Below are 22,162 nucleotides of genomic sequence, written 5' to 3'. Positions count from 1 at the left end.
AGAAAGCCAGTTTTCTTTAAGGGTGTGTCCCCATTCTCCAGTGGATAACAACATACCCATGACTATATAGGCAGGACAATTTGGATTCAGTGGGCTACTAAAAAAACACAAAAACAAGAGGAAGTGGTGTTAGCAGAAAGTGTAAAGGTCAGTGTCCAATCTGGAAAGATATAAGGAGGAGAGCAAGGGTGGATATTATTAAAAATACATATGTGCATGTATGGAATTTTCAAATGATAAATTTTTATATTTAACTTTTTTCTGTTTACCTATGTAGTACTCTATGTCTGAGCTACATTTCTTTTTCTTTAATTGCTTTTTTTGTCTTTAAAGGGGTACAGTAACATTGTGCTACTCACAGACTCCTCCTGCCTTCACTTCCTGAGTAGACGGGATTTCATTTAGGAACCACACCTGTCTCTCTTTGTATTTGATTCATTTAAAATAAGAGTTCTTCTATGTATCCTCCGGGAGCATGCAACTTCCTATGTAAATCAGGCTAGTCTTCAACTGGTTGATCTTTCCCAGGACCATCTGGTGTCAATGACTGAAGCATTAGAATAGCATAAGTCAAGTTGCGTCTCATCCTCCATCCTTGTGTTTCTGCCTTGTGTTACTTTGCCTATTCTGCAGGTTTTTCATGTCAGTATGAACTATACATCAGCTTCTCAGTTTCACCAAACATCTTGCTAGTATTCTCATTGATATGTGAATAATTTTGAGGAAAGTTTGCATTTAACAATCTTTAGTGTACTAACAACAGAATAATGTATCTCTCTGTTTCTTTAAATCTTGCTTAGTTTCTCTCTGCCCTACCTATTGTAACTTTAATTGTATGTACCATTTTCATCCTTACCTAAGTATCTCTTTGTATATTGTATATTAATACTTAATTGTTAATTGCTTGAATGTAGGAATGCATTGGCTTTTCTATTTGAACCATGTGCCTTGTGTTTAGGATTCAGGTGTTATGCTGGCCTGCCTCTTCACCTGGCAGGATGCACTCAGGCAGTACCCTGGCCAGCCCAGGGTCCTATGGCTGCTACATCACTATGTAGTCTTCACAAAGGTGCAAAGGTTCCTTTAAGAGGCAAACTCTGTCTGTCTGTCTCTGTCTCTGTCTCTGTCTCTGTCTCTGTCTCTGTCTCTGTCTCTCTCTCTCTCTCTCTCTCTCTCTCTCTCATCTATCTGAGGAGGCAGACAGATCTCTGTCTCTCCCCTCTCCCTTTTCTCTCTGTCTCTTTCTTTTTCTTCTCTCCCCCTCTCTCCCTTCCCATATAAGTTCTGCCTGATGGCGTGTTTGTCCCCCACCATGGTATCTGCTGGTCTCAGGTCTCAACATATTTCTAACATCTTGAGTCAATGCTAGGGTCATTGTGCTGAGCTTTAAATTTTTTATTATTTCTTAGAGAATTTTGCATGATGGTTTTTGGTGATATTCACACCCCTTCCTCCCAACTAATCCCAGACACCTCCCCTTTACAAATCATACTACTTTGTGTCCTTTAAAAAAAAGCTCATCAAGGACCAGCAAGATGGCTCAGTGGGTAAAGACACTTGCTGTCAAGCCTGATGATCTGAGTTTGATCCCTGGGACCCACATGGTGCAAAGAGGACTGGCTCCTGAAAGTTGTCCTCTGACCTCCATTACAAGCACCATGGCAAACTCATGTACCCATACACATACACACACACACACACACACACAGAGAGAGAGAGAGAGAGAGAGAGAGAGAGAGAGAGAGAGAGAGAGAGATGCTCATCAAGACCAATTGGTTTTGCCCAAATATTCTTAAATGTGTGGCCTTCCACTGAAGTTTGAGGTAGCAAGACTATACTATCAGAGAAAAGTGACTCTCCTCCCAGCTGCCTATTGCTCCTGGGCTAGCAACAGGACATCATGCCCAACGATCCTCTCCATGTGGGGATTTGGTTTCACTTGTGTATACAAGTATAAGTCTTTTGCATGCTTTAACAGCCTCTATGAAACTGAATACTTCATCTTCTTATATTTTCTTTTGTCGTGCTTGGTTATTATCTCTTGGAAGCCTGTTCTTTTCTAATGAAAGACAGAAAGGGAGTGGATCTGGATGGGAGAGGAGGTGGTAAGGAACTGGGAGGAGTAGGAGGGGAAACTGTAATCAGGATATATTGTATGAGAGAAGAATCTGTTTTCTTTTTTTTCACATTTGGGACTGATTTTATTAGGGCATCTTGCAGTGATTAGAGCCAGTCTGTCTTCAGAACAATCACAGCACAGGGTGTGCATCACCCAGACTGCCTAGGGATTCTGAACAGTGGAGTCTTATTGTTTAAGATACGAATTTTCACAGTAACTGATGGACGCTGCTGTCCCTCACACAGGATTGTGTTATCAGCAGCAAAGCTAACCAGAGCACCAAGCCCTCTGCCTACCCCTCCTCCCACTTACCTGGAAATGCAACTCAGTCATGTCTCCCTGGCCCCTAATTCATATTTCCTGTGCTCTCTCTGAGCGTCCATGCTCCTCAGCAGAGGAGGGGCATGTTTGTGGCACTGAAGTATCTGCCAGAGATTCCTGGCAATCCTTGGCAGGTCGATGTCTGGGCCACAACCAGTTCAAGCCTGTCACTCAAGATTCAATCAATTTTCTGTCTGAACACAGCAGAGGGAGGGAAACCAGTTCAGAATATGTTTGCAATACAGGGAACAGAATTAAAGCCTCTGAGTGTCTGTGGAGCAATGCGCAATTGCAGTGATGAGCTGAGTAAACAGCCTCTCCCTGGAGGGCAGTGTCTGGCAAACACAGGCGCTGCCAGAGACAAGGCTGCTGAGCGCCACCCGAGTATAGTCAGACATTTGTTCCAGTGAACAGTAAATGCACAAAATAAATTACCTTGAGAGGACCATATGTGCTCCAGACATGTGGTTAATGTGAGCATAATAGCCATTCAATGTATCTTCACAGGAGCACAGGGTTTGGAGACACATACAACACACACACACACACACACACACACACACACACACACAGAGGCACACACACGCGTATTCCAACATCACTGTGTAGACTTCACTTTTGTTTGACAAGGATTTTGGTTTGTGGCATCCAAATGCAGATATGCATATCTCACAGCCTTGGATTTGTTTGTGCGTGTTTACATCTGGACTTTTTTCTTTCTCACTGACAGTGCTGAGTCTATGTGTCATAATTCAAGAGCAGGGAAAGAACTGAACTCTTCATTCCAATGAACAGGCTGTGTGGGCAATGTTCCTTTCAGCTCTTTCTATGCTGCTTTTTCCTACCAAAGCATGACTGGGCCTCTAGAGCCAGACAACAGGAACCAGACCCTGAGGTCCTTTTCTAGATGGCTGACAGCTCCTGCTCAAGAGACTCATTACACAGTCTATGCAGGATAGTGAGTCACCCCTCTCCAACAGCCTAGAGGCAGGGACAGCCAGAACCACAGAAAGCCAAGGTATTCATTCTAAGTGGTCAGTTTAAAACAAACAACAGACTTAGTCAAACTCAAGAGAAAACACTGTGTGAGAACCAGGCTACAAGGCTGCCCAGGCCACACAATTTCCTCAGTCCACCTGCTTACAGAGGACAGGGAGAGACTGCAGACTGTGTTCAGGATGGGCGGTGACCACTGGTCACCTGTGAGCATAGACAAAGGGCAGAGGCTACATCTCATGCAGGCACCGGCTCACAGAAAGCTCGGGGCTACCACCACCAGGCCTGCTCACATTCTCTCCTCCGGCCCAACAGTAGCCAGACTCTTAGAAACTCAACCTGGGGGAGAACTGCAGAATTCCCCTGTCCAGAAGAGAATTCCTGCCTGCCCACTGGCACAGCTCTTGTTTCCAGCTAGCCCTTATTATTTGTTTTTAAAGAACACAATATAAGCTTCTACACCTGAACCAGGCCAAAGTCAGCCAAAGCCTGCTGAGAAGGAAATCTCTGTAATGCACAGATGTGTACTTCCCACCCTGGGCTTGCTAGGCCATCAAGTCCCTCACCAACCTGTCCATTGGCTCTGATTCTCCCACCAGACTAGCCAATGCCACTTCTGCAGACACTGGTAGTCACAGGTGACAGTCACAGGTCCCTGATGGTTTCTTTCTTCACTCAGGGCCAAGAAAAACTCTCTCCCAGGCTGAAACACAGGGACCTTCTCTTACAAATCCACTGAGATCCATCTTGGAGTCTAGCCCCAGCCTCAGTCCTCAGGAGTTTTCCAGACACGTTTCTCAGCCAAGCAGAGAAAAAGGGAGTGCAGAATGAATCCCAGAACCAGCCTCTCGGGCTTCTACAGTACTGTGGCTTTGTAGGGGAGACAAGGCATCCACACCCCAAGTTTGTATCTGGAGATATGGGAAAAATGAGACAGGAGGGGAAAAAGATAAAAGGACAAAATGGCTTCTATAGGTCACTTGACGCTGTCTTGTGGCTGTCCTCTACCCTGGTTGTTTGTCAAGCTCTCTGCTGCAGGCAGGGCCTGTTCTAGCTGTCAGGGGATGAGGGTGAGGTGGAAGCTGCTGCACTTTGAGTCTGGTGAGTACTGTTCGGTGATGGTGTTTAGCAGCAGGCACCAAGACAGTAGTGGCAGGTACTATTCCTCAGAGGATAGGCCAGAGCCCTTATGTGACAACTGCCAGAGACATCCAGGGGCCCTTCCAGGGCATCATCCATGAATGTATTGAATTCTTTGAGATCACCATCATGGTAGCCCCAGTTGCACACACACATAACTCAATACCCACACATCATCTGTGAAGCAGTAATGTCTGCCAGGTTTCTTGTCTTTGCTGTCCGGTGTTGGGGTAGGAGTGAGGGGGTACAGTACCATGCTCAGAACTTGAAACTTTCAGTAGCTTCCCCCTACACTCCAAATCCCTGTTCAGTAAGACCCCTGCGTCCAGCTCCCTGTGGCCAGGCACTGAGCTGCTGGACTCCATTCCAGGGGTTTTAGTGACTGCCCAATCACTTCAAAAGGCTGAGAGCCAGCAACATTTGGGAGTCTTGTGCTGCTTGTTCAGTCCAGACAAAGGACTGCACTGTGGTCCCTGAGAGCCCTGGGATAGATCATCACATTGGGGGGCTACCACCTGCAAGGCCACCCTAAGGAAGCAACACCTGCTACCCTTGTGGCTGGAAAGCCCTGTATGGTGGGGGAGGAGTTGTAGGTAGGCTCACCACTTCCTTGTAAGGAAGTAGTAGTTTGGAAAAAAAACCTGGAGTAAAATGGCAGCTTTGAGTAATTGTGGGCTTCTTAGTAGGCGATCAAGTTGATTTCATGTTGCCACTGCTCAGCCTAAGCAGTGCATGGCTCGGTGGTGGTGGCAGACACAGCAGCAGCTTAGAATGGGGCTGGTCCACACTGAAGGATTTAAACTTTCCCTGTTTTACAACTGAATTTAGGTTCCAGTTATCTGACAGTGGCAAGCAGGTGTCTCTCCCAACAAAGGGCCATTTATCAACAAAGTACATTCGGGGACCAGGGGAGAGCACAAATAAGGCCTGAGTCAGCCCCTCTATGTCTCAAGGGCAGTTCCTGCATTCCCCCTTGAAAATTACCCAAGTATGTCCAAAGATAAAACCTCAGACAATTAAAAGTATGCTAATGTAACTGTTGCTTGTTTAGCCAATTATGTTTGAGATGACCTAACCACTCCTGAAATTCTCCTAGCTGTGCTAAAAGGGAGCCTGTGGGCTCCTCTCGGGATCGGGATCCTTGCCATTTTGTACAAGTAAACAACCTGTGCTGGTAAATAAGCACTCTTTGCTTTTGCATACTATTTGAGTCTGGGGGTCTTCCTTCAGTGCTTTCTCAGACCCTCATACACACCAGCCAGAACACAACACTGTCCCCAAGAGAATCAGAAAAGGCTGGCTAGCTTTTGGTTTCCCAAGGAGCAGAGACAGTAACCAGGACCCTAGAATGCCAAGAAAGCCCTGGGCAGGGACTTACACCAGAGTTATTGTAACAACACTGATACTGTCCACTGCAGTGCCCTATGTCACAGACATAGCTTTGATTGTTGGTACCCACACAGTTTCCTTCTTCTCTGTGGATTCAGCCCTGACTTAGAAGGGGCTGGGAAGCTCCTGAGGAGCAGGAGTGCCATGCCACTCAGGAGCTTTTCCTCTCCATTCCCCTCCAGATTCCTGCTCTTGCTCCTCCTCCATGGCACCACCACCCCTCCTCTTCTCTCCCTTTTTCCCTATGCTTCCTTCTTCCCTCAAAAATCTATTTTTCAATTGAAAAAAAAAACAATCTCTATGCCCTCACACAAAAAAACTAGTCCTAGGTTATTGGTCAGGTTTGAATATCAGGAATGTTTCCCCTCTTGTTGACAGGTCTTAAGTTCAATTAGACAGCTATTGGCTACCACCAAGGTATGTGTGCCACTATTGAACCTTATTGCACTGATCATTTTTGTTGTTCATAGGCATCATAACTGGGTATAACTGTTTGTTCTTCCCTCCTTTGGAGGCTTGCATGACATCTTCTAGTACCATGAAAGCTAGTCCTCAGGGAGGAGGCATTCAGGTCAGCTCCAGCTCAGGGGCCTCTGGACCCTTTATCTTACATACATGGTGTCTTCAGCCATAGGGACTTACCTTCTACCTCTGGTGGGGCAAATGGACCTGGGACAATAGCTTGTAATTTGGGGATAATCTACTGGATAGCTTTGACCAACAACTCAAAAGAGGGTTTCTCATGCCTAGTGTTGGGGGTTTGGGTAGATGATACCTGGATCTTGGAGGGAACATTTTTAGCCCACATGGGAAAGTTTACTTTTAAATGTATGTTTGTATACCTACATAGGTATATTATAGGTATAATTGATGGTGTGATTCCTTATGACTTTTCAGACATCCTTACCGTTATTCGACCCTGTTTCCTCTGTCTCCTATATGTCCCCATCTCCCTAATTAGAGCCTCCCATTCTTCCCATTTTCCCCTTCAGATTATTTGAACCCTAACATTCTCCTCTCTAGAGCTCTCCCCAACCACTGAAATCATCACTTTTTTTACTTAGTTTTTCGTGTTTCTCCAGGATATGTTTCTCACATCAAAGATGTGGAGGGAAGCTAGGAACCTCAGATGAGGAATAACATGTGATGTTTGCCTTTTGGAGTTTGGTTACCTCATTCAATATGAACTTTTATAGTTCTACCAATTTACTTGCAAAGTTCATGATTTCATTTTTTTCTTTACAGCTGAGTAGTATCGTGCAACATTACACATTTTCATTATCCATTTGTTCATTGAAAGACATTTATTTTGTTCCATTGCCTATCTGTTGTGAATAGAGCAGCAATGAACATGCCTGAGAAGTATCTATGGAGTAAGATGTCAAGTCCTTGGGCATATGCCAAGGAGTGTTATAGCTATGTCATATGGTAAATTTATTTTTATATTTTTGAAGGTTCTCCACACTGATTTCTAAACTGGCTGAACTAGTTTACAAACTCCACCACCAGTGAATGAGGGTTCCTTTTTCCCCTGCACCCCATTCAGTGTTTGTTATTGAATATTTTGTTGATCTTTGCCATTTTTGACTGGGGTAAAATGAATTATCAACGTTGTTTTGATTTGCATTTCTCTAATTGCTAGGGATGATGAGTATTTTTGAGATATAATGAAAGCAACTATGGGGTTAGGGAGAAACTTGATGCTAAGGAAACTCCCAGAAATCCACAAGGATGACCCACCCCAGCTAAAATTCCTAGCAATAGTGGAGAGGGTGCCTGAATTTATCTTCCCCTGTAATCAGATTGGACTACACTAATTGTCATCCAGTGACTGACGGAAGCAGAATCAGAGATCCACATCCAAGCACTGGGCAGAGCTCCGCAAGTCCAGTCAAAGAGAGGGAGGAGGGAGTATATGAGCAAAGAAGGTCAAGATCATGATGGGAAAATCTACAGAGACAGCTGAACCAAGCTTGTGGAAACTCATGAACTCTGGACCGACAACTGTGGAGCCTCCATGGGACCAAACTAGGCCCTCTGCGTGTGGGAGAGAGTTGTGAAGCTTGGACTATCTGAGGGGCCCCTGGCAGTAGGACCAGACTATCCCCAGCATGAGCTATCTCATTGGAACCCATTCCCTATGAGGGGTTGACATGCTCAATCTTAAGGCAGTGGGGAGGGACTTGTTCCTGCCCCAACTTAATGTGCCAAGCTTTGTTGACTCCTCATGGGAGCCCTTATCTGTTGGGAAGAGTGGATCCAAGGTGGGCTCGGGGAGAAGGAAAAGTGGTGGGAGGGAGAACTGTGGTTGGAATGTAAAATGAAATTTTAAAAAATAAAGTAACTTTAAAAATTCTATTCTGATCCCAGGGTCATTTCTTGAATGAGACATTCTTGACTGTTTGTTTTAGTTCTTTATATTCTAGATAGTAATCCTCAGTCAGATGTATAACTTGAAAAAATTCTCCACCATTTTGTGAATTTCCTGCTCACCCAAATGGCTGTTTCCTTAGCTGAACAGAAACTTTTTAGTTTTCATGAAGTCCCACTTGTCTATTGGCCTTATTTCTTGGGCAAATAGTGTTCTTATTCAGAAAATCCTCTCCTACATCTATACCATGTAGGGTACTGCCTATATTTTCTTCTAGCAGTTTCAGTTGGGGTTTCACATTTAGGTCTCAGATCCATTAGAGTTAGTTTCTGTGCAATATGATAACACAGGTCTAATTTCACTCTCCTACATGTGGGCATTCAGTTTTCCCAGCACCACTTGTTGAAGATGCTTTCTTTTCTCCAGGTTGTTTTTGGCATTTTATCAAGTATTAAATGGATTAAGTTACATATACTCATATTTGGATCTTTGATTTTGTTCCTTTGGGCTTCACATCTGTTTTTCTGCCAATACCATATTGTCTTTAGTACTATGGCTCTGTATTATATCTCGAGGATTAGAATGTTATGGCAATAATTGCCCATTGTTCTTTTTGCTCAAGTTTGTTTTGGCTATATAAATCTTTTGTAGTTCCGTAAGAATTTTAGAAAAATTTATTTCTGTGTACAGTGGGATGGAGATTTGGATTGAGATTACATTGAATCTATAAATTGCTTTTGGTGAAACTGTCATTTTTCACAATATTAATTCTACCAATCCATGTGCATGGGGTGTGTTTCCATTTTCTAGGATCTTTCTCTCCCTTCATAGGTTTATTGCTTTCACCGTAAAGGTATTTTAATCCCCTTGGCTAGACTTATTCCCAGATATTTTATTTTGAGGCTATTATGAATGAGAGTATGTCCACAATCTCTGTCAATGTATGTTTTTGTTGGTATATAGAAAATCTATTGATTTGTGCAAATTGATTCTGTATCCTGACACATTGATGAATTTGTTTCTAGAAGTTTTCTGGTAGAGTTTTTGAATCTCATATGGAATACCATGTCATTTGCAAACAGGTACAGTCTGGCTTCTCTTCCTATTTATATCCCGTTTATTTCCTTCTCTTGCATTATTACTCCACCTAGTGCTTTGACCACAGTATTGAAAAGGAGAAGAAATAGTGGACAGCCCTTTCTCTTACAAGATGACAGTGAGATTGCTTCAAGTTTTCCCTCTATTTAGGATGATCTTAGCTGTGGGTTTATTGTATTTACCTTTTATTATGTTGAGGTTTGTTTCCTCTAGTAATACTTCATCCTGGACTTTTATCATGGCCACATGTTGGATTTTGTCAAAGGCTTTTTTCTGCCCTCTATTGAGATGATCATGTGATTTTGTCTTTATCCCCATTTATGTGGCTTATTACATTTATTGACATGAATTTCAGTGATAAATTCATCATGGTCATGGTGGGTAATCAGTTTTATGTGTGTGTGTACTCTATTTACATTTATTTTACTAAGCATTTTTAATTTATAGCCCTCAGGTATATTGGCCTGTAGTTTTTGTTTCTGGTTTTGTCTTTACCTGTTTGATTTTAGAGTGATACTGGCTTCATAAGAGGAGTTTGGAAGTATTCTGTGTACATATGTGTGTGTGTGTGCAACACATGTGCACATAATTAAAATGTATATTTACTTATTATATAATTATTTTAAATTATTAAAATTATTTAAAATGTATTATTAATTTATTGTTTATATCTAGTATTAATAAATACATATTTAAAATTTGGGGATTGCTTATAGATCTCCTTTAAAGACCTGATAGAACCCTGCCATGAATTCACTTGGGCCTGGGCTTTTTTTTAGTTGGAAGGCTTCTCATTACTCTTTTGGTCTCATTTGTTATGGGTCTGTTTTAGGTTGTCATCTTCTTGCTCTAATTTTGCTAGTTTAGCTAAATCTGGAATTCATCTATTTCTTTTAAGATTTTCAGCTTCATGGATTACTGGTTTTTAAGGTATTCCCTTATAATCTGAATTTCTTTAGTATTTGTTGTAATTTTCCCTGCTTATTTCTAATTCTGTTAATTTGGGTCCTGTCTTTCTTTTGTTTAGTTGGACCAACAGCCTGCTAATGATTTTTATCTTCTCAGAGCAACAGCTCTTAGATTTGTTGAGTCTTTGTATTATTTTCTATTTTATTGATTTCTGCTCTGGTTTTTATTATTCCTTGCTGTTTTGGACTTGGTTTGCTTTTATTTTTCCAAATTTTTTAGTTGTACCATTAAGCCATTTATTTATGCCTTCTCCGATATTTTCCTATAACACCCATTGATTTAAAGGACTTGAGAAAGTTTCCTCTGTCCCAAAATTCATCCCCTGAACATACTAAGGAATTACTCCTCCAGCAAATATACCTCCATACTAATTAAATCATTACATTTTGACACAAGGAAACGGGAAGCTTGTCTGGTTTTTTGCTGTATTGTTCACAAGTATATCAATATCACAGTAAAACAGATCCAAACATATAATTACACATGTTAAAAGTCTACTGAAATAAGTTACACGGATGTGACAGTAACATTTACATTCCATTGGCAGTTAATTCAGTAACAATGAAAGCAGCCAAATTCTCCTGAAGGTTATTTGGACTACTCTTATTTAAATATCATCCACACTGAAAAATCAAGTTCTTATTTTCTAATATCTAGGGAAAGGTGTGGGAACAAAGACAGAAAACAAGGGAGAAAGGGAGTCACTAACCTAATATAGACTATCACAGTTTGTCCCTAGCTCTGACAAAGCAGGAAATTTTACTTAGTAATTGACAGTGACACAAAATTCCCACCAGGCACTTCATTTCTTCACTCACCCAACCCCCAACACAAAAGACTTCTGACTTCTGGTAATTCACTGTACATAAAGGCAAGGATGTAAGAAGGAAAACAGCATAAGCAACAGGTTTTTGTTTTCAAGTCAAGGTGGCCAAAATTCCCTAGTTCAAGACCCAGATTTGCTCCTTAGTTTATGGGCGTGGCCTTGAACCAGTCGTTCAACCATTTCAAGTCCATCTAGACTGTTACTTTCACAAGAGAAAACAAGACAAAACAAATATTCTTCATCCTCCTGACTCACTGATGTAAGCCATCTGTCTCAAAATACTGGAATGTCAGTTTCTTTTTTAATACAATAAATATTAACAGGACTTGTCTCACAGCAATCAAATGGAGGCATCCATGAGATTTGTATATATAAAGCTCTGATACAGTGATTGATCATGCTTAATTGTAAGTTATTGGCACTAATTAGCAGCTATCAAACCTGCAAACAGTTTGAAAACGTTCAAACAGCAGTATGTAAAGTTGTTACCCACCAAATGTAAATTGCTCAAGTGTGCATATATTTATTCCACAGAAATCTAATAGCTTCTATATCGGGATTTGCTAATGCAATAAATGAATCCTGAATTGTGGAACAGACCTAATCTACTACAAGGCATTCAGCAGACTCCAAGCTTTTCTACGTCAAAACAGGCCTTAAGCGCAGGGAGGGCCTAATGGCTTCCCAGTCTCCCCGGCTGCCAAGGGAACCCCGCTCCTCCGTGCACAAGGGGGGTGGGGGAGAAAGCCTCGGGAGGGCGGGGGCCGGGGTTGGGGAAAACTAGGATCCCTGGGCCTAGTCATCCAGATCCACCTCAAGCACGATGGACCCCGGCAGCTGATTAATATCGAGGGTTTCGGGGAGCTGCCTATGATAGTCGCAGGGGGTTTCAGAGATCTTCTGACAGTCGGCGTCACGGCTTTCAGGCTGCTGCTGGGCGTTCCAGTGGGCGATGCCTCCAGCTCGGAGAGCGTCCCCGGCGGCTTCAAGGAGGTCACACTCCGAGGCAGGAGAGGCAGGCCTGGTGCTGAGCGGTGTCAGGGGCTGCTCCGGGGTGTCGCAGCATCCTGCATCCAGCGGCTGCATCAGGGAGGCGCCTCCCCCCACAGGACCTCCCCCACCGCCGCCGCGGGGAAAGATGTAGTCGGGGATCCCAACCCCCCTCCGCTTGCACACTATCTCGGGGGGCATGGGGTACTCGGCCTGATGCGGCAGAGCCTGGAAAAGGTGCGCGGCGGCCGGGGGCCCCAGAAAGCTCAAGGGCCCCATGCTGGCCAGGAAGAGGCTGCGGCCCTGTTGCTCCCAGGCGGCAGCGGCAGCCAGCCCCAGCTCTTTGCAGCGGCTCGCGGGCGAAGTGGACGTGGAGGCGGCGGCTGCAGCGGCCGATGACAGCAGGAAGCGGCGGCGGGCGGCCGCGGCGCAGTCCTCGGCCGCGAAGGCCGCGTAGCGCGGCTCCAGGTGCGGCAAGGGGGCGGCGTAGGCCCTGTCCCGCAGCGGCAGCGGCGACAGCGGCGGCTCCTCCTCTGGGCCGGCGGGGGCGGGCCCGGCGGGGCTGTGCACGATGAAGCACAGCATGCAGGGCCCGCGGAAGAAGCAGTCGCGGTTCCGGGGAGCCGGGGACTGCGGAGAAGACGGCGGGGATGCCTTGGCCTGCGGAGACGCCTTGGCCTGCGGAGACGCCTTGGCGGGATTCCGGCCTGGCAGGCGGATGAGAGGGCGCCTGCGGCGACACCAGCTGCAGCCACGAGGCTTCTTCTGGCTCTGGCGGTTACGAGGCTCCTTCGACAGAAAGTGACCCATCGAGGCGGCCCCTAGGCGGGAGACCCCAACTGCGTGGGATGAAGGCCAAGAGACGGGCTCAGGTGGCCGGCTAGGCCGCTGGCTGTCTGGGCCTCTGCCCGCCTGGCACAGGCGACGACACGGGTGGGCGTCAGCTGCAGGGTAGCCAGGTGGCCAGATGCGGGCTACATAGCTTGGCCCGGGAGCCGAGAGAAAGATGGGCCCGAGCTGTGAAGACTCGAGGCAGGAAGCGAGGAGGTCGCTAGGCCAGTCGGTTGAGTCAGTCAGCGCGGTGGTGGGGGCAATGCCAGTCCTGCTCAGACCACACTGCAGCTCCGCCAACGGCGCGTGTGCCTGCGACACGACAGGAGCCGCAGGAGCACACCACCCACTCCAAGAGGGGGCGGAGCCGGCCTTGGGGGCGCGCTGGAGGGGGGAGGATGGAGGAGGGGGGGCGGCGGAGGAGGTGGGGGGGCAGTGATGATGTCTCACCTGGGTGGGTCACCAGACTGGCAAATGGCTGGCGGCTCTCCCAGCCCTCCTGATCAGAGGTTCCTTAGGGGCTGCAGCCCACACCTCTCTTTTGAGGTGGGCCTGTTTTTCTGATTTTTTAATACAGGAGCTTAGAGCTATAGTTTTTCCTCATAGGACTGCTTTCAATGTATCCCAGAGGTTTCATGTTGTTTTCCTTTAGTTCCAGAAAATTTTTTACTTCTTTTTGGTCTCTTCTTTGATCCATTTATCATTCAATACTGTATTGTTTAATCTCCAAAAGATTGTGTGTTTACTAGAGATATGTCTGCTGTCAATTTTAAGCTTTATTGCATTGTGATCAGATAGGATACACAGTGTTATTTTAATCTTTCTGAATTTGTAAAGATTTGTTTTGTGTCCCAGCATGTGGTGTGTTTTAGAGAACCTTCCTTATGCTACTGAAGAGACTGTGTGTCCTTTGGTGTTTAGGTGGAGTATTCTGTAGACATCTGTTAAATGTAGTTGATGTATGATGCCATTTAATTCTCATAGTTCTCTAGTTTTTGTCAAGATGACTTGTCTATTGGAGAAACTGGGGTACTGAATTCACATAGAATTAACAGGTTAATGCTAGTCGGTCTCTTTAAGTCCACTAGTGTGTTTTCTTTTTAATCAAATTGGGTACACCAGAGTTTGGTGCATATATGTTTAGGATAGCCATGTTTTCTTAGTTAACTGTTCCCTTGATTAGAATGAAGTGTCCTTTGTCTCTTCTCAGTAATTTTAGTTTGAGGCCTATTTTGTCCTGTATTAGGATAACAGTGCTAGCTGCTTTCTTGTCCCCTGTCTCATTTGACCATCCTTTTACTCTAAGGGAGTGCTTATCTTTAAATTTTAAGATGTGTTTCTCGTAGGCAACAGATAGATGGATTTTGTTTCATGATCCATGAAGCCAGTCTGTCTCTTAATTGGAGAACTGAGTCCATTGATATTTAAAGTTAATGTTTAAAAGTCTGTGCTGACTGTAGTCATTGTGTTGTTGGTTTTTGGTGGCATTGCGTTCTCAGCAGTAATTTGAGTTTCGGTGATTATGGCATTGTATTTCTTTCTACAATCTGTATGTTCATTTCTCTCTTCAGCCTGAAATACAGCTTCCTATATTTTCTTTAGGTTTTGTTTATTATATATACATTTTTAGAATGTTTATATCATGGAAATTTTTTCTTTCTCTTTCAACTATGGCAGATACTTTCACTGGGCAAATTAGTCTAGGTTGGTCATTGTGGCTCTTTAGCACTTGGGGTGAATTGTTCCTGGATCTTCTGGCTATTCTGACACGTTTTCCTTTATTTGTGACTTGATATTTTCTCTTGCAGCTTTCAATACACTTTCTTTGTCCTGTCTACCTAGTATTTTAACTATCATATGCTTTCGGGATTTTATTTTCTGGTCTTTTCTATTTGGTGTTCTGTGTGCTTCTATTTGTAACGTGTGTCTTTCCTTAGTCTGAGGAAGTTTTATTTTATGATCTTACTGGAGATCTGATTTATGCCATTGGCCTAGGTTTCTTCTCCCTTATCTATGCCTATAATTTAAAGATTTGGTCTTTTGATGGTACCCCACATTTCCTATCTATTTTTCCTGTGGATTTTGATTTTATAGGGGGTTATACTTAAGAGATTGCCTTGAGTCTCAGAAGAGACTTTGAACTTTAAAATTTTAAGCAGTGTTGAGATTGTGATAGACTATGGGGACTTTAGAAGTTGGACTAATTGCATTTTGCCTATGAGGGCCAGAAAGTGGAATATGGTTGTTTGAATAATAATGGCCCTATAGGCTCATATACTTCAATGCTTAGTCACTGGGGACTGGTACTATTGGAAGTGTGTCACTGAGGGTGGGCTCTCGCTTCCTGTTCTTTTCAGATCCAGAACTCTCAGCTGCCATACCTGCCTGTGTGCCACCATGCTCCCCACCATGATGATGATGGACTAAACCTCTGAAACTGTAAGCCAGCCCCAATTAAATTCTTTCTTTCATGAGTTACCATGGTCATGATGTCTCTTCACAGCAATAGAACACGACTAAGACAATGCTGTTGTTGGATTTTTCCTTTAATTAATATGAAGTGCCCCTTCTTATACCTTCTGATTAGTTTTGGTTTGAAGTCTGTTTTTTAGATATTAGAAGAACTATACTTGCTTATTATTAGTTGCATTTAATTTGAATACCATTTTCCATACTTTTAGCCTAAGGAAGTATTTATCATTGTTAGTGAGACTCGTTTCTTGGAGTTATCAAAAAAGATGAATCCTGTTTTCTAATCCAATTTGTTAGTCTGTGACTCTTTATTGGGGAGTTGAGACCACTAATCCATCCACTAATCATATCATTTTTGGCTTTACTATTTTTTTGTGCAGTTCTAGGGTTCTGTCCCAGGACCTGGCCCATGCTAAGAAAGTGAGTCACAAGCCCAAGATTCTGACACACTGGAAGGAGGTAAGTTGCTGTTGTTTTAACATGTTGTCATTGTGACATTAGCAAATGTATATAATATGTTTTGATCATGACTATGTCCCATCACCAAATTGTGTCCTCCTCCCACTCCTCCTGATAGCAGTATTTTTCTCAACTAGTCTTCCTTCTATTTTCATGGGGGTTTTCTGTTTGTTTTTATCAACCCATAATTCAAATAAAGTTACCTAGGGGAGCATGTGCAGAGGGGTTATCTAACAGATTGTTACCCATCCATGTATTTTTATCACCATCACCTCCAAGTACCCTGTTTTTTCCCTCTACCACTACTCCTGATCCTAGTACCCAGGTATAAATTATCCAATCCCCAGGGACTTCCTCTTCTATCTTCAAGACTCTTGATCAACACATGTATTCCATTTGTTTCCTGTAGTGGCATGTGCTAGGGGGTTAAAGTCGTGGGAATCTTACTAATGGCTACACCACTAAAGTCAATTTCTCTCACCCTCTGAAAGCATTAACTGCCTATAGTTCCTTAGGGAGGGGTAAAATTTCACAAGCCCCTCTCCCTAGCAACTGTAATTTTCTACCAATCCTTAGGAATGAGAGAGAGGCTCGTGAGCTTTCTACACTTTCGATGACAGAATGATTGGGGCCCAGTTTTCGGCAGGTAATCGCAGCTGCTGAGACTTTGGGCATGCAAAGGCTATGTCATGTCCTAAAAACTAAAGTCCACACAACTCCACCCTTTCTTCTACCTCTTATCTTCTTTCTTTACTCTCTTCCATAGTGTTCCCTGGCCCATGGAGGGGATGATATACATGTCTCATTTAAGGCTGTGGATTCAACAATCACATGTTCTCAACACTGTGGCCAGTTAAGAATCTCTGGAGTAACTGCTACCAGAAACTTCTCTGGACAGCCTGACAGTACACTAACTTACGGGCATAAGCATGAATACTTAGAAAGAAATTTGATCTTATACCCAAATTTAACATTTCCATGTGCTAAAATACACAAAAGTGAACACAGAAGCCATCCACAGGAGCTTTTCTTGATTATTTGTTGTCATTATCAATGAATTAATAGAGTTTTGATGCCAATCATAATGTTTATTGCTACCACATCTCCTCTTAACATTTGAACCTTCTTGCCACAGTTGAGATGGACAATGCTCAAGGATGCTGCTAAACCTGCTAAAATGCACAAATAGCTCCTCACTAAAAGAATGATCCAGGCCACACCAGCCTTAATCCAGAGCTTCAGAAATTCTGCTGTGGATGTAGGTACATCCACAGATGTACTCTGCCAATATACAGATTTATGCAATCTGAACTATGTGGGCCGAGGTAGCAAAGCAGGGAACATTTAAATTTCACCTTTTAACAAACCATGGAATATGTCTTAACTTTTCCTTTGTCTCTTGAAACATTCCACTGTATACATTATGCCCAGCTTCTCTCATTCCAAGAGACAATAAACTTGGCATTGTTCAACTTCGGATTTTTTCCTAAAATTATGCCCATCACGCTGGGTAAAATTGGTGACTTGGAACCAGATTTTCTACTCTATGAAGAGTTTCTGGGGGAGACGGCTGGTCCAGACACACTAAGAATGAGAGTGAAGGTGAAGAGCATCTGGGCAGAGCCTCTGAAGGGTAGCCAGATGAGCCAAATGAAGATCCCAGTTTACCAGAGTCTGCAATTAAAACAAGGCAGCATGCAGTAACTGTGCTTTTCATTTCCTTGTAACAACAGTTTCTCCGGCACCTGGAGCCATAAATTGTAGAAGATGGCTCAATATTGGGACCTATAGCTCTGGTAGAAGTGACTTAATAAAGAGACTGGGTGAATTTGGTGCTTTCAAGAGCAGCCCATGCCAGCCCACCTACAAAGCACTGGTACCCACACCCAGATTCAGTGTCATGTCCAGGTGGTTATGTACCTACTGAGTATCCTCCAGGGAGAAAAATTCAAATGCAAGCACAGATTGAATTCTGAATAATTTGGATACAGAACTTCCAAATGTCTCCATTGGCACTGGGATCACTTAAGTTGTTTTCATTGTGTATTTGATATTTTCATAAATAGTTACTATTTAGAGTGCTTAATATGATCAAGACAAATCATATACATTTTAATCCCTATAGGTGCATATAAAGAATGCTTAAATATGCATAAATCATTTGAGCTCTGGCTATTATTCCACGCCTGCACTACAAGATGGTTTAGGCCATATTTTCAGAAACCTAAAACACCAGGTATATTGCGTAAGCTCAAAGATGATCCGTAGTCCATAAGGCTAAGATTTCTTTATTCAGATAAACACCAGCCCAAACGCAAGCCAGAGCGTGCCCAGAGGCCGCAAGCTAGCGTGGCCAGAGAGAAGGGGCATCCACGTGTTCGTGGCCTCTTAAGAATTCTCTCTGTATCATCTTCAACCTCCCCTGACCATGCCCTCACGGGCGTGGCCAGGCACACCTGTAGGGGCTACTAGGAGGCGGGGCTACAGTGTCTCCCTACAATTCCCCTTTTAGTCTAAAAGAGGATTAAAACTTAATAGTGTGAAAGATCCAAAATTAACAATCATAAAGGTGAAATATAAGAAGATACAATAATCTGCTATTGCAAATCCTAACTATGTCTATTCCGGCTAAGCCCTAAAGTCATGTGGAAAGGGTGTCTAACTTGAACACCTCCTTCCAATCCCAACTCTAAACAATAAGAAAGTTATTCCTAACTAGGCTTACATTACCCTAATAAACAATAATGGGGAGCGGGGGCGTAGCATCTCCTAAGTTACTTCCTGTTGAAATGAGACGATGGTAGCCTTGTGGGGTCCTGTGGAAAAAAAATGTTAGTATAGGGAAAGTCTCTAATGGGTTATCTCCAGTCCATGTTAGATGGAATTTTCTTAATTGAAGATCTAGGTTGAAATCCTCAACTTGATTGAAGTCAGTACTCGAGGCTCTGGTCAGAGTGTCAGTTGAAACGGAGTAAGTTGGATCCAGTGCAGTGGAAGAGGTATGGCCCAACGTTTTCCCGTAGTGGATGGAGATACCGTGGCGGGGCGCTCCCTGCAGCTTCTGGGCCGGAAAGCAGAGGCCCGGGATGTGAAGCGTTTGCACGCGGAGCTCTGCTCCCGGCGGGCGCGGGTGCTGCATGGGGTCGTGGGTGTCAGGGCGCCAACTATTGCGTACGCTCAAAGATGATCCGTAGTCCATAAGGCTAAGATTTCTTTATTCAGATAAACACCAGCCCAAACACAAGCCAGAGCATGCCCAGAGGCCACAAGCTTGCATGGCCAGAGAAAAGGGGCATCCACGTGTTCATGGCCTCTTAAGAATTCTCTCTGCATCATCTTCGACCTCCCCTGACCACGCTATCATGGGTGTGGACAGGCACACCTGTCGGGGCTACTAGGAGGCGGGGCTACCATGTCTCCCTACACAAGTCCATCCCACAGCCCTCTGAGCATGCTATTGCAGCTGGAAGGCACCTGTCTGCCACTATTAGCATTTGCCTTGGGAGTAGCCTTCACTTTCTACTTGACATGTGTGATTGTGCTCATGGCCATACAGTGGGTGTTAGCGAGACAGATAACAGGGTAAGGGTACTTCTAGAGAGTGACAAGAATGGCCAGTTTCCAACTTCCATTTTTGTGGATCCCAGTTTTCTGTAAATATGAGATTTTTTTTTCTCCACCAGAAGACCACTGATTCTGCTTCAAAATTAGACTGTGTTCTTTTTTTATTTCATTCTCAGGACTCTATTTACTTAATGTTTTTAGGGTAGCATACAAAGTAATGGGATTCATAGTGACATATTCCCCCATGTTCTTGGTTTTTAATCAAATTTCCAATTACCTTGTCCCAACATCTGTCCTCATCTTGTTAGTCCCCTTCTTTCTCCCCAATTATCCCTGTTACTGTCATGCCCCTTGTATAAAGAGAGTCACCCTTTTTACCACTTTAAGGACTCAGCTTCCCATTTTATGGTACCCTGTCTAGTTCCATGCCCTACACACAAAATTGCCCAAGAATACAAATTAAAATGTGGTTACTCATTGAAATGAAGTATGAACCATCTGTCTTTCTGAACTTGGCTTGTTTTGTTGAGCAGGATCATTTATCAGCACCTCTGATGCCTCTCTGCATCCTCACATAGTACTGAGGCAGAGATCTCTTGTCTCTTACCTTTCCACAAGGCCACAAGTTCCATTCATCAAAGCCATAGCCATAGGAACCCACATTAACTGTATCACCCCTAGGAGAGCTACATTGGGCATTATGGCTCCCACATATGAATAGTGTGTGAAATAGTGTATAACACAACTCACCTCATAGCATCTGCCATGTAATATTAATGAAGTCTAGACATGACTGCGGCACACACAGATTATATGTCCCTTGTCTACATTGGTCCAGAGCCCTAGGTCTCATTTATACCATCTGTGTTCTTCAGATACGTGCCTTAAATCTGTTATTCTCTGAAAGCTTCTGCCTTTGATGCCATTCAGGCTTGACCTTATACTTGGCATCTGTTAATGTTTCAGCCTCTAGTCCCACACCAATTAGGCCACCTTCCTTAGATTTCTGTTAAATGACTACTTCATCATCTCTTCATGTTCATATAAAGTCCCAAATCTCTGTCAGTGTGTCTTATTTTCTTTTTTCAAGAGTGACACCTTGATCCTAGTCCTGTTGGGTATGTTAGTCAGTCATAAGGGAGGAACAGCCTCTCCTACATGCTTCATGAATGGGGAAAGCGTCCTCCAACTGAACCCACTGAGTCTATAAGCCCAAAGTAACCTTCCTCCCTTCCTTTATTTTTCTCAGGCATTTTGTCAGCAATGGAGCAGTAACTACTAGTCCTGTGTAGCTCAGTCGTAGAGCACTTGCCTTGCATGCAGGAGGACCTGGGTTCAATCCCTAGAATCAGATATTACCACTTACTTCTAAAAAGGTAAGATTAGATCATTGATGTACACTGAGCCTCAGGCTCTTACATAAATGAAGGTCACATGTGTTGTCAAGAAAATCCAGATTCTCCTACACCACAGAAATTGAATTTGTCACTTGTGTGCAGACAGAGGGGGAAGTATGCACTGACCAGAAAATGAATAAGATGGCCGTGACTACATACATTTCTAGTGGAACATGGCAAGTGACAGATGATCATAGTGATGACTTGTATATGTGTGTACAAATACAGAGAAACATGTTAAAATAAACAAATGAACTCTGCTCAGTAGTCTTGAGCAAGGGAAGGGTAGTGTGCTTCAGTGCAGAGGATGACTGATAGTACATGGTTCCTAAGACAGCTACAGGGCAGACAAACAACAGTATGCAATAGCAATATGCCTCAATGAATGGAATAATTGATAGACTTCTTTTATTATATTTGTGTTTATTTAGTGTGTGTGTGTGTGTGTGTGTGTGTGTGTGTGTGTGTGTGTGTGTGTTCATTCAGTTGTGAATGTCAAAGACATTGTGAGGGAGTCAGTTCTCTCTGTCCGCCATGTGGGTGGGTCTTTAGGATTGAACTCAGGTCATCAGGTTTGGCAGCAGGACCCTTTACCACTGAGCCATCTAGCCTGCTTGAAACATTGGTATTCTACCAGAGTAGTTTTTACACAGTAAGAATAATACTAATAGAGTGCTTAGCATGTAGTATCCCCAGTGCTAACCAGATGCCATAAAGCAAAATCTATGCTTAAAGATGGCCTGTCAGAGGAGGAACAATTCTAATGGGACTTGGCACAGTGATGATAATACATAGGGAATGCTTGGGACAAAGTTGTGACAGAGTGTTTGACACATCCTACAAAATTGCTAAGAGAATGCTTGACAAATTACATGAAAAATGATGCTTAACTCTTAAAACTATAATGAATTTAATAAGTAAATATTAAATAAGTAAATACACACATATCTCTATATATAACTTGTAATTAAGCTTTCAGAGTTGTAGCTCTGATACTGAATTTCAACCACATTCTTCTTCTCATCCGGGGCTTATTTTGACTCTCTGTGGTTGAGACAAGAAAGAAAAAAAATGCTAGTGAGTTCACACTGCCTACTCACTGGTCTATTTCCTCCTGTCTTTCAAAGCCTACATGTTTTTCTCCCACCCAACCTCAGAGCCTCTGCTCCACAGGCAAACCCTCTGCTCAGAGCACAGTGACTGCCTCACCTTGTCTTTGA

General features: G+C 43.5%; 1 pseudogene; it reads right to left on the bottom strand.

The window, feature by feature from the left end:
* Positions 1 to 4,561: 4,561 nt before the first annotated feature.
* Positions 4,562 to 9,674, bottom strand: LOC113837757 (annotated as a pseudogene).
* Positions 9,675 to 22,162: the final 12,488 nt, after the last annotated feature.

Source organism: Cricetulus griseus, chromosome X, assembly GCF_003668045.3.
Source record: "Cricetulus griseus strain 17A/GY chromosome X, alternate assembly CriGri-PICRH-1.0, whole genome shotgun sequence".
Lineage (NCBI taxonomy): Eukaryota > Metazoa > Chordata > Mammalia > Rodentia > Cricetidae > Cricetulus > Cricetulus griseus.
This window is presented reverse-complemented; position numbering and strand designations above follow the sequence as displayed.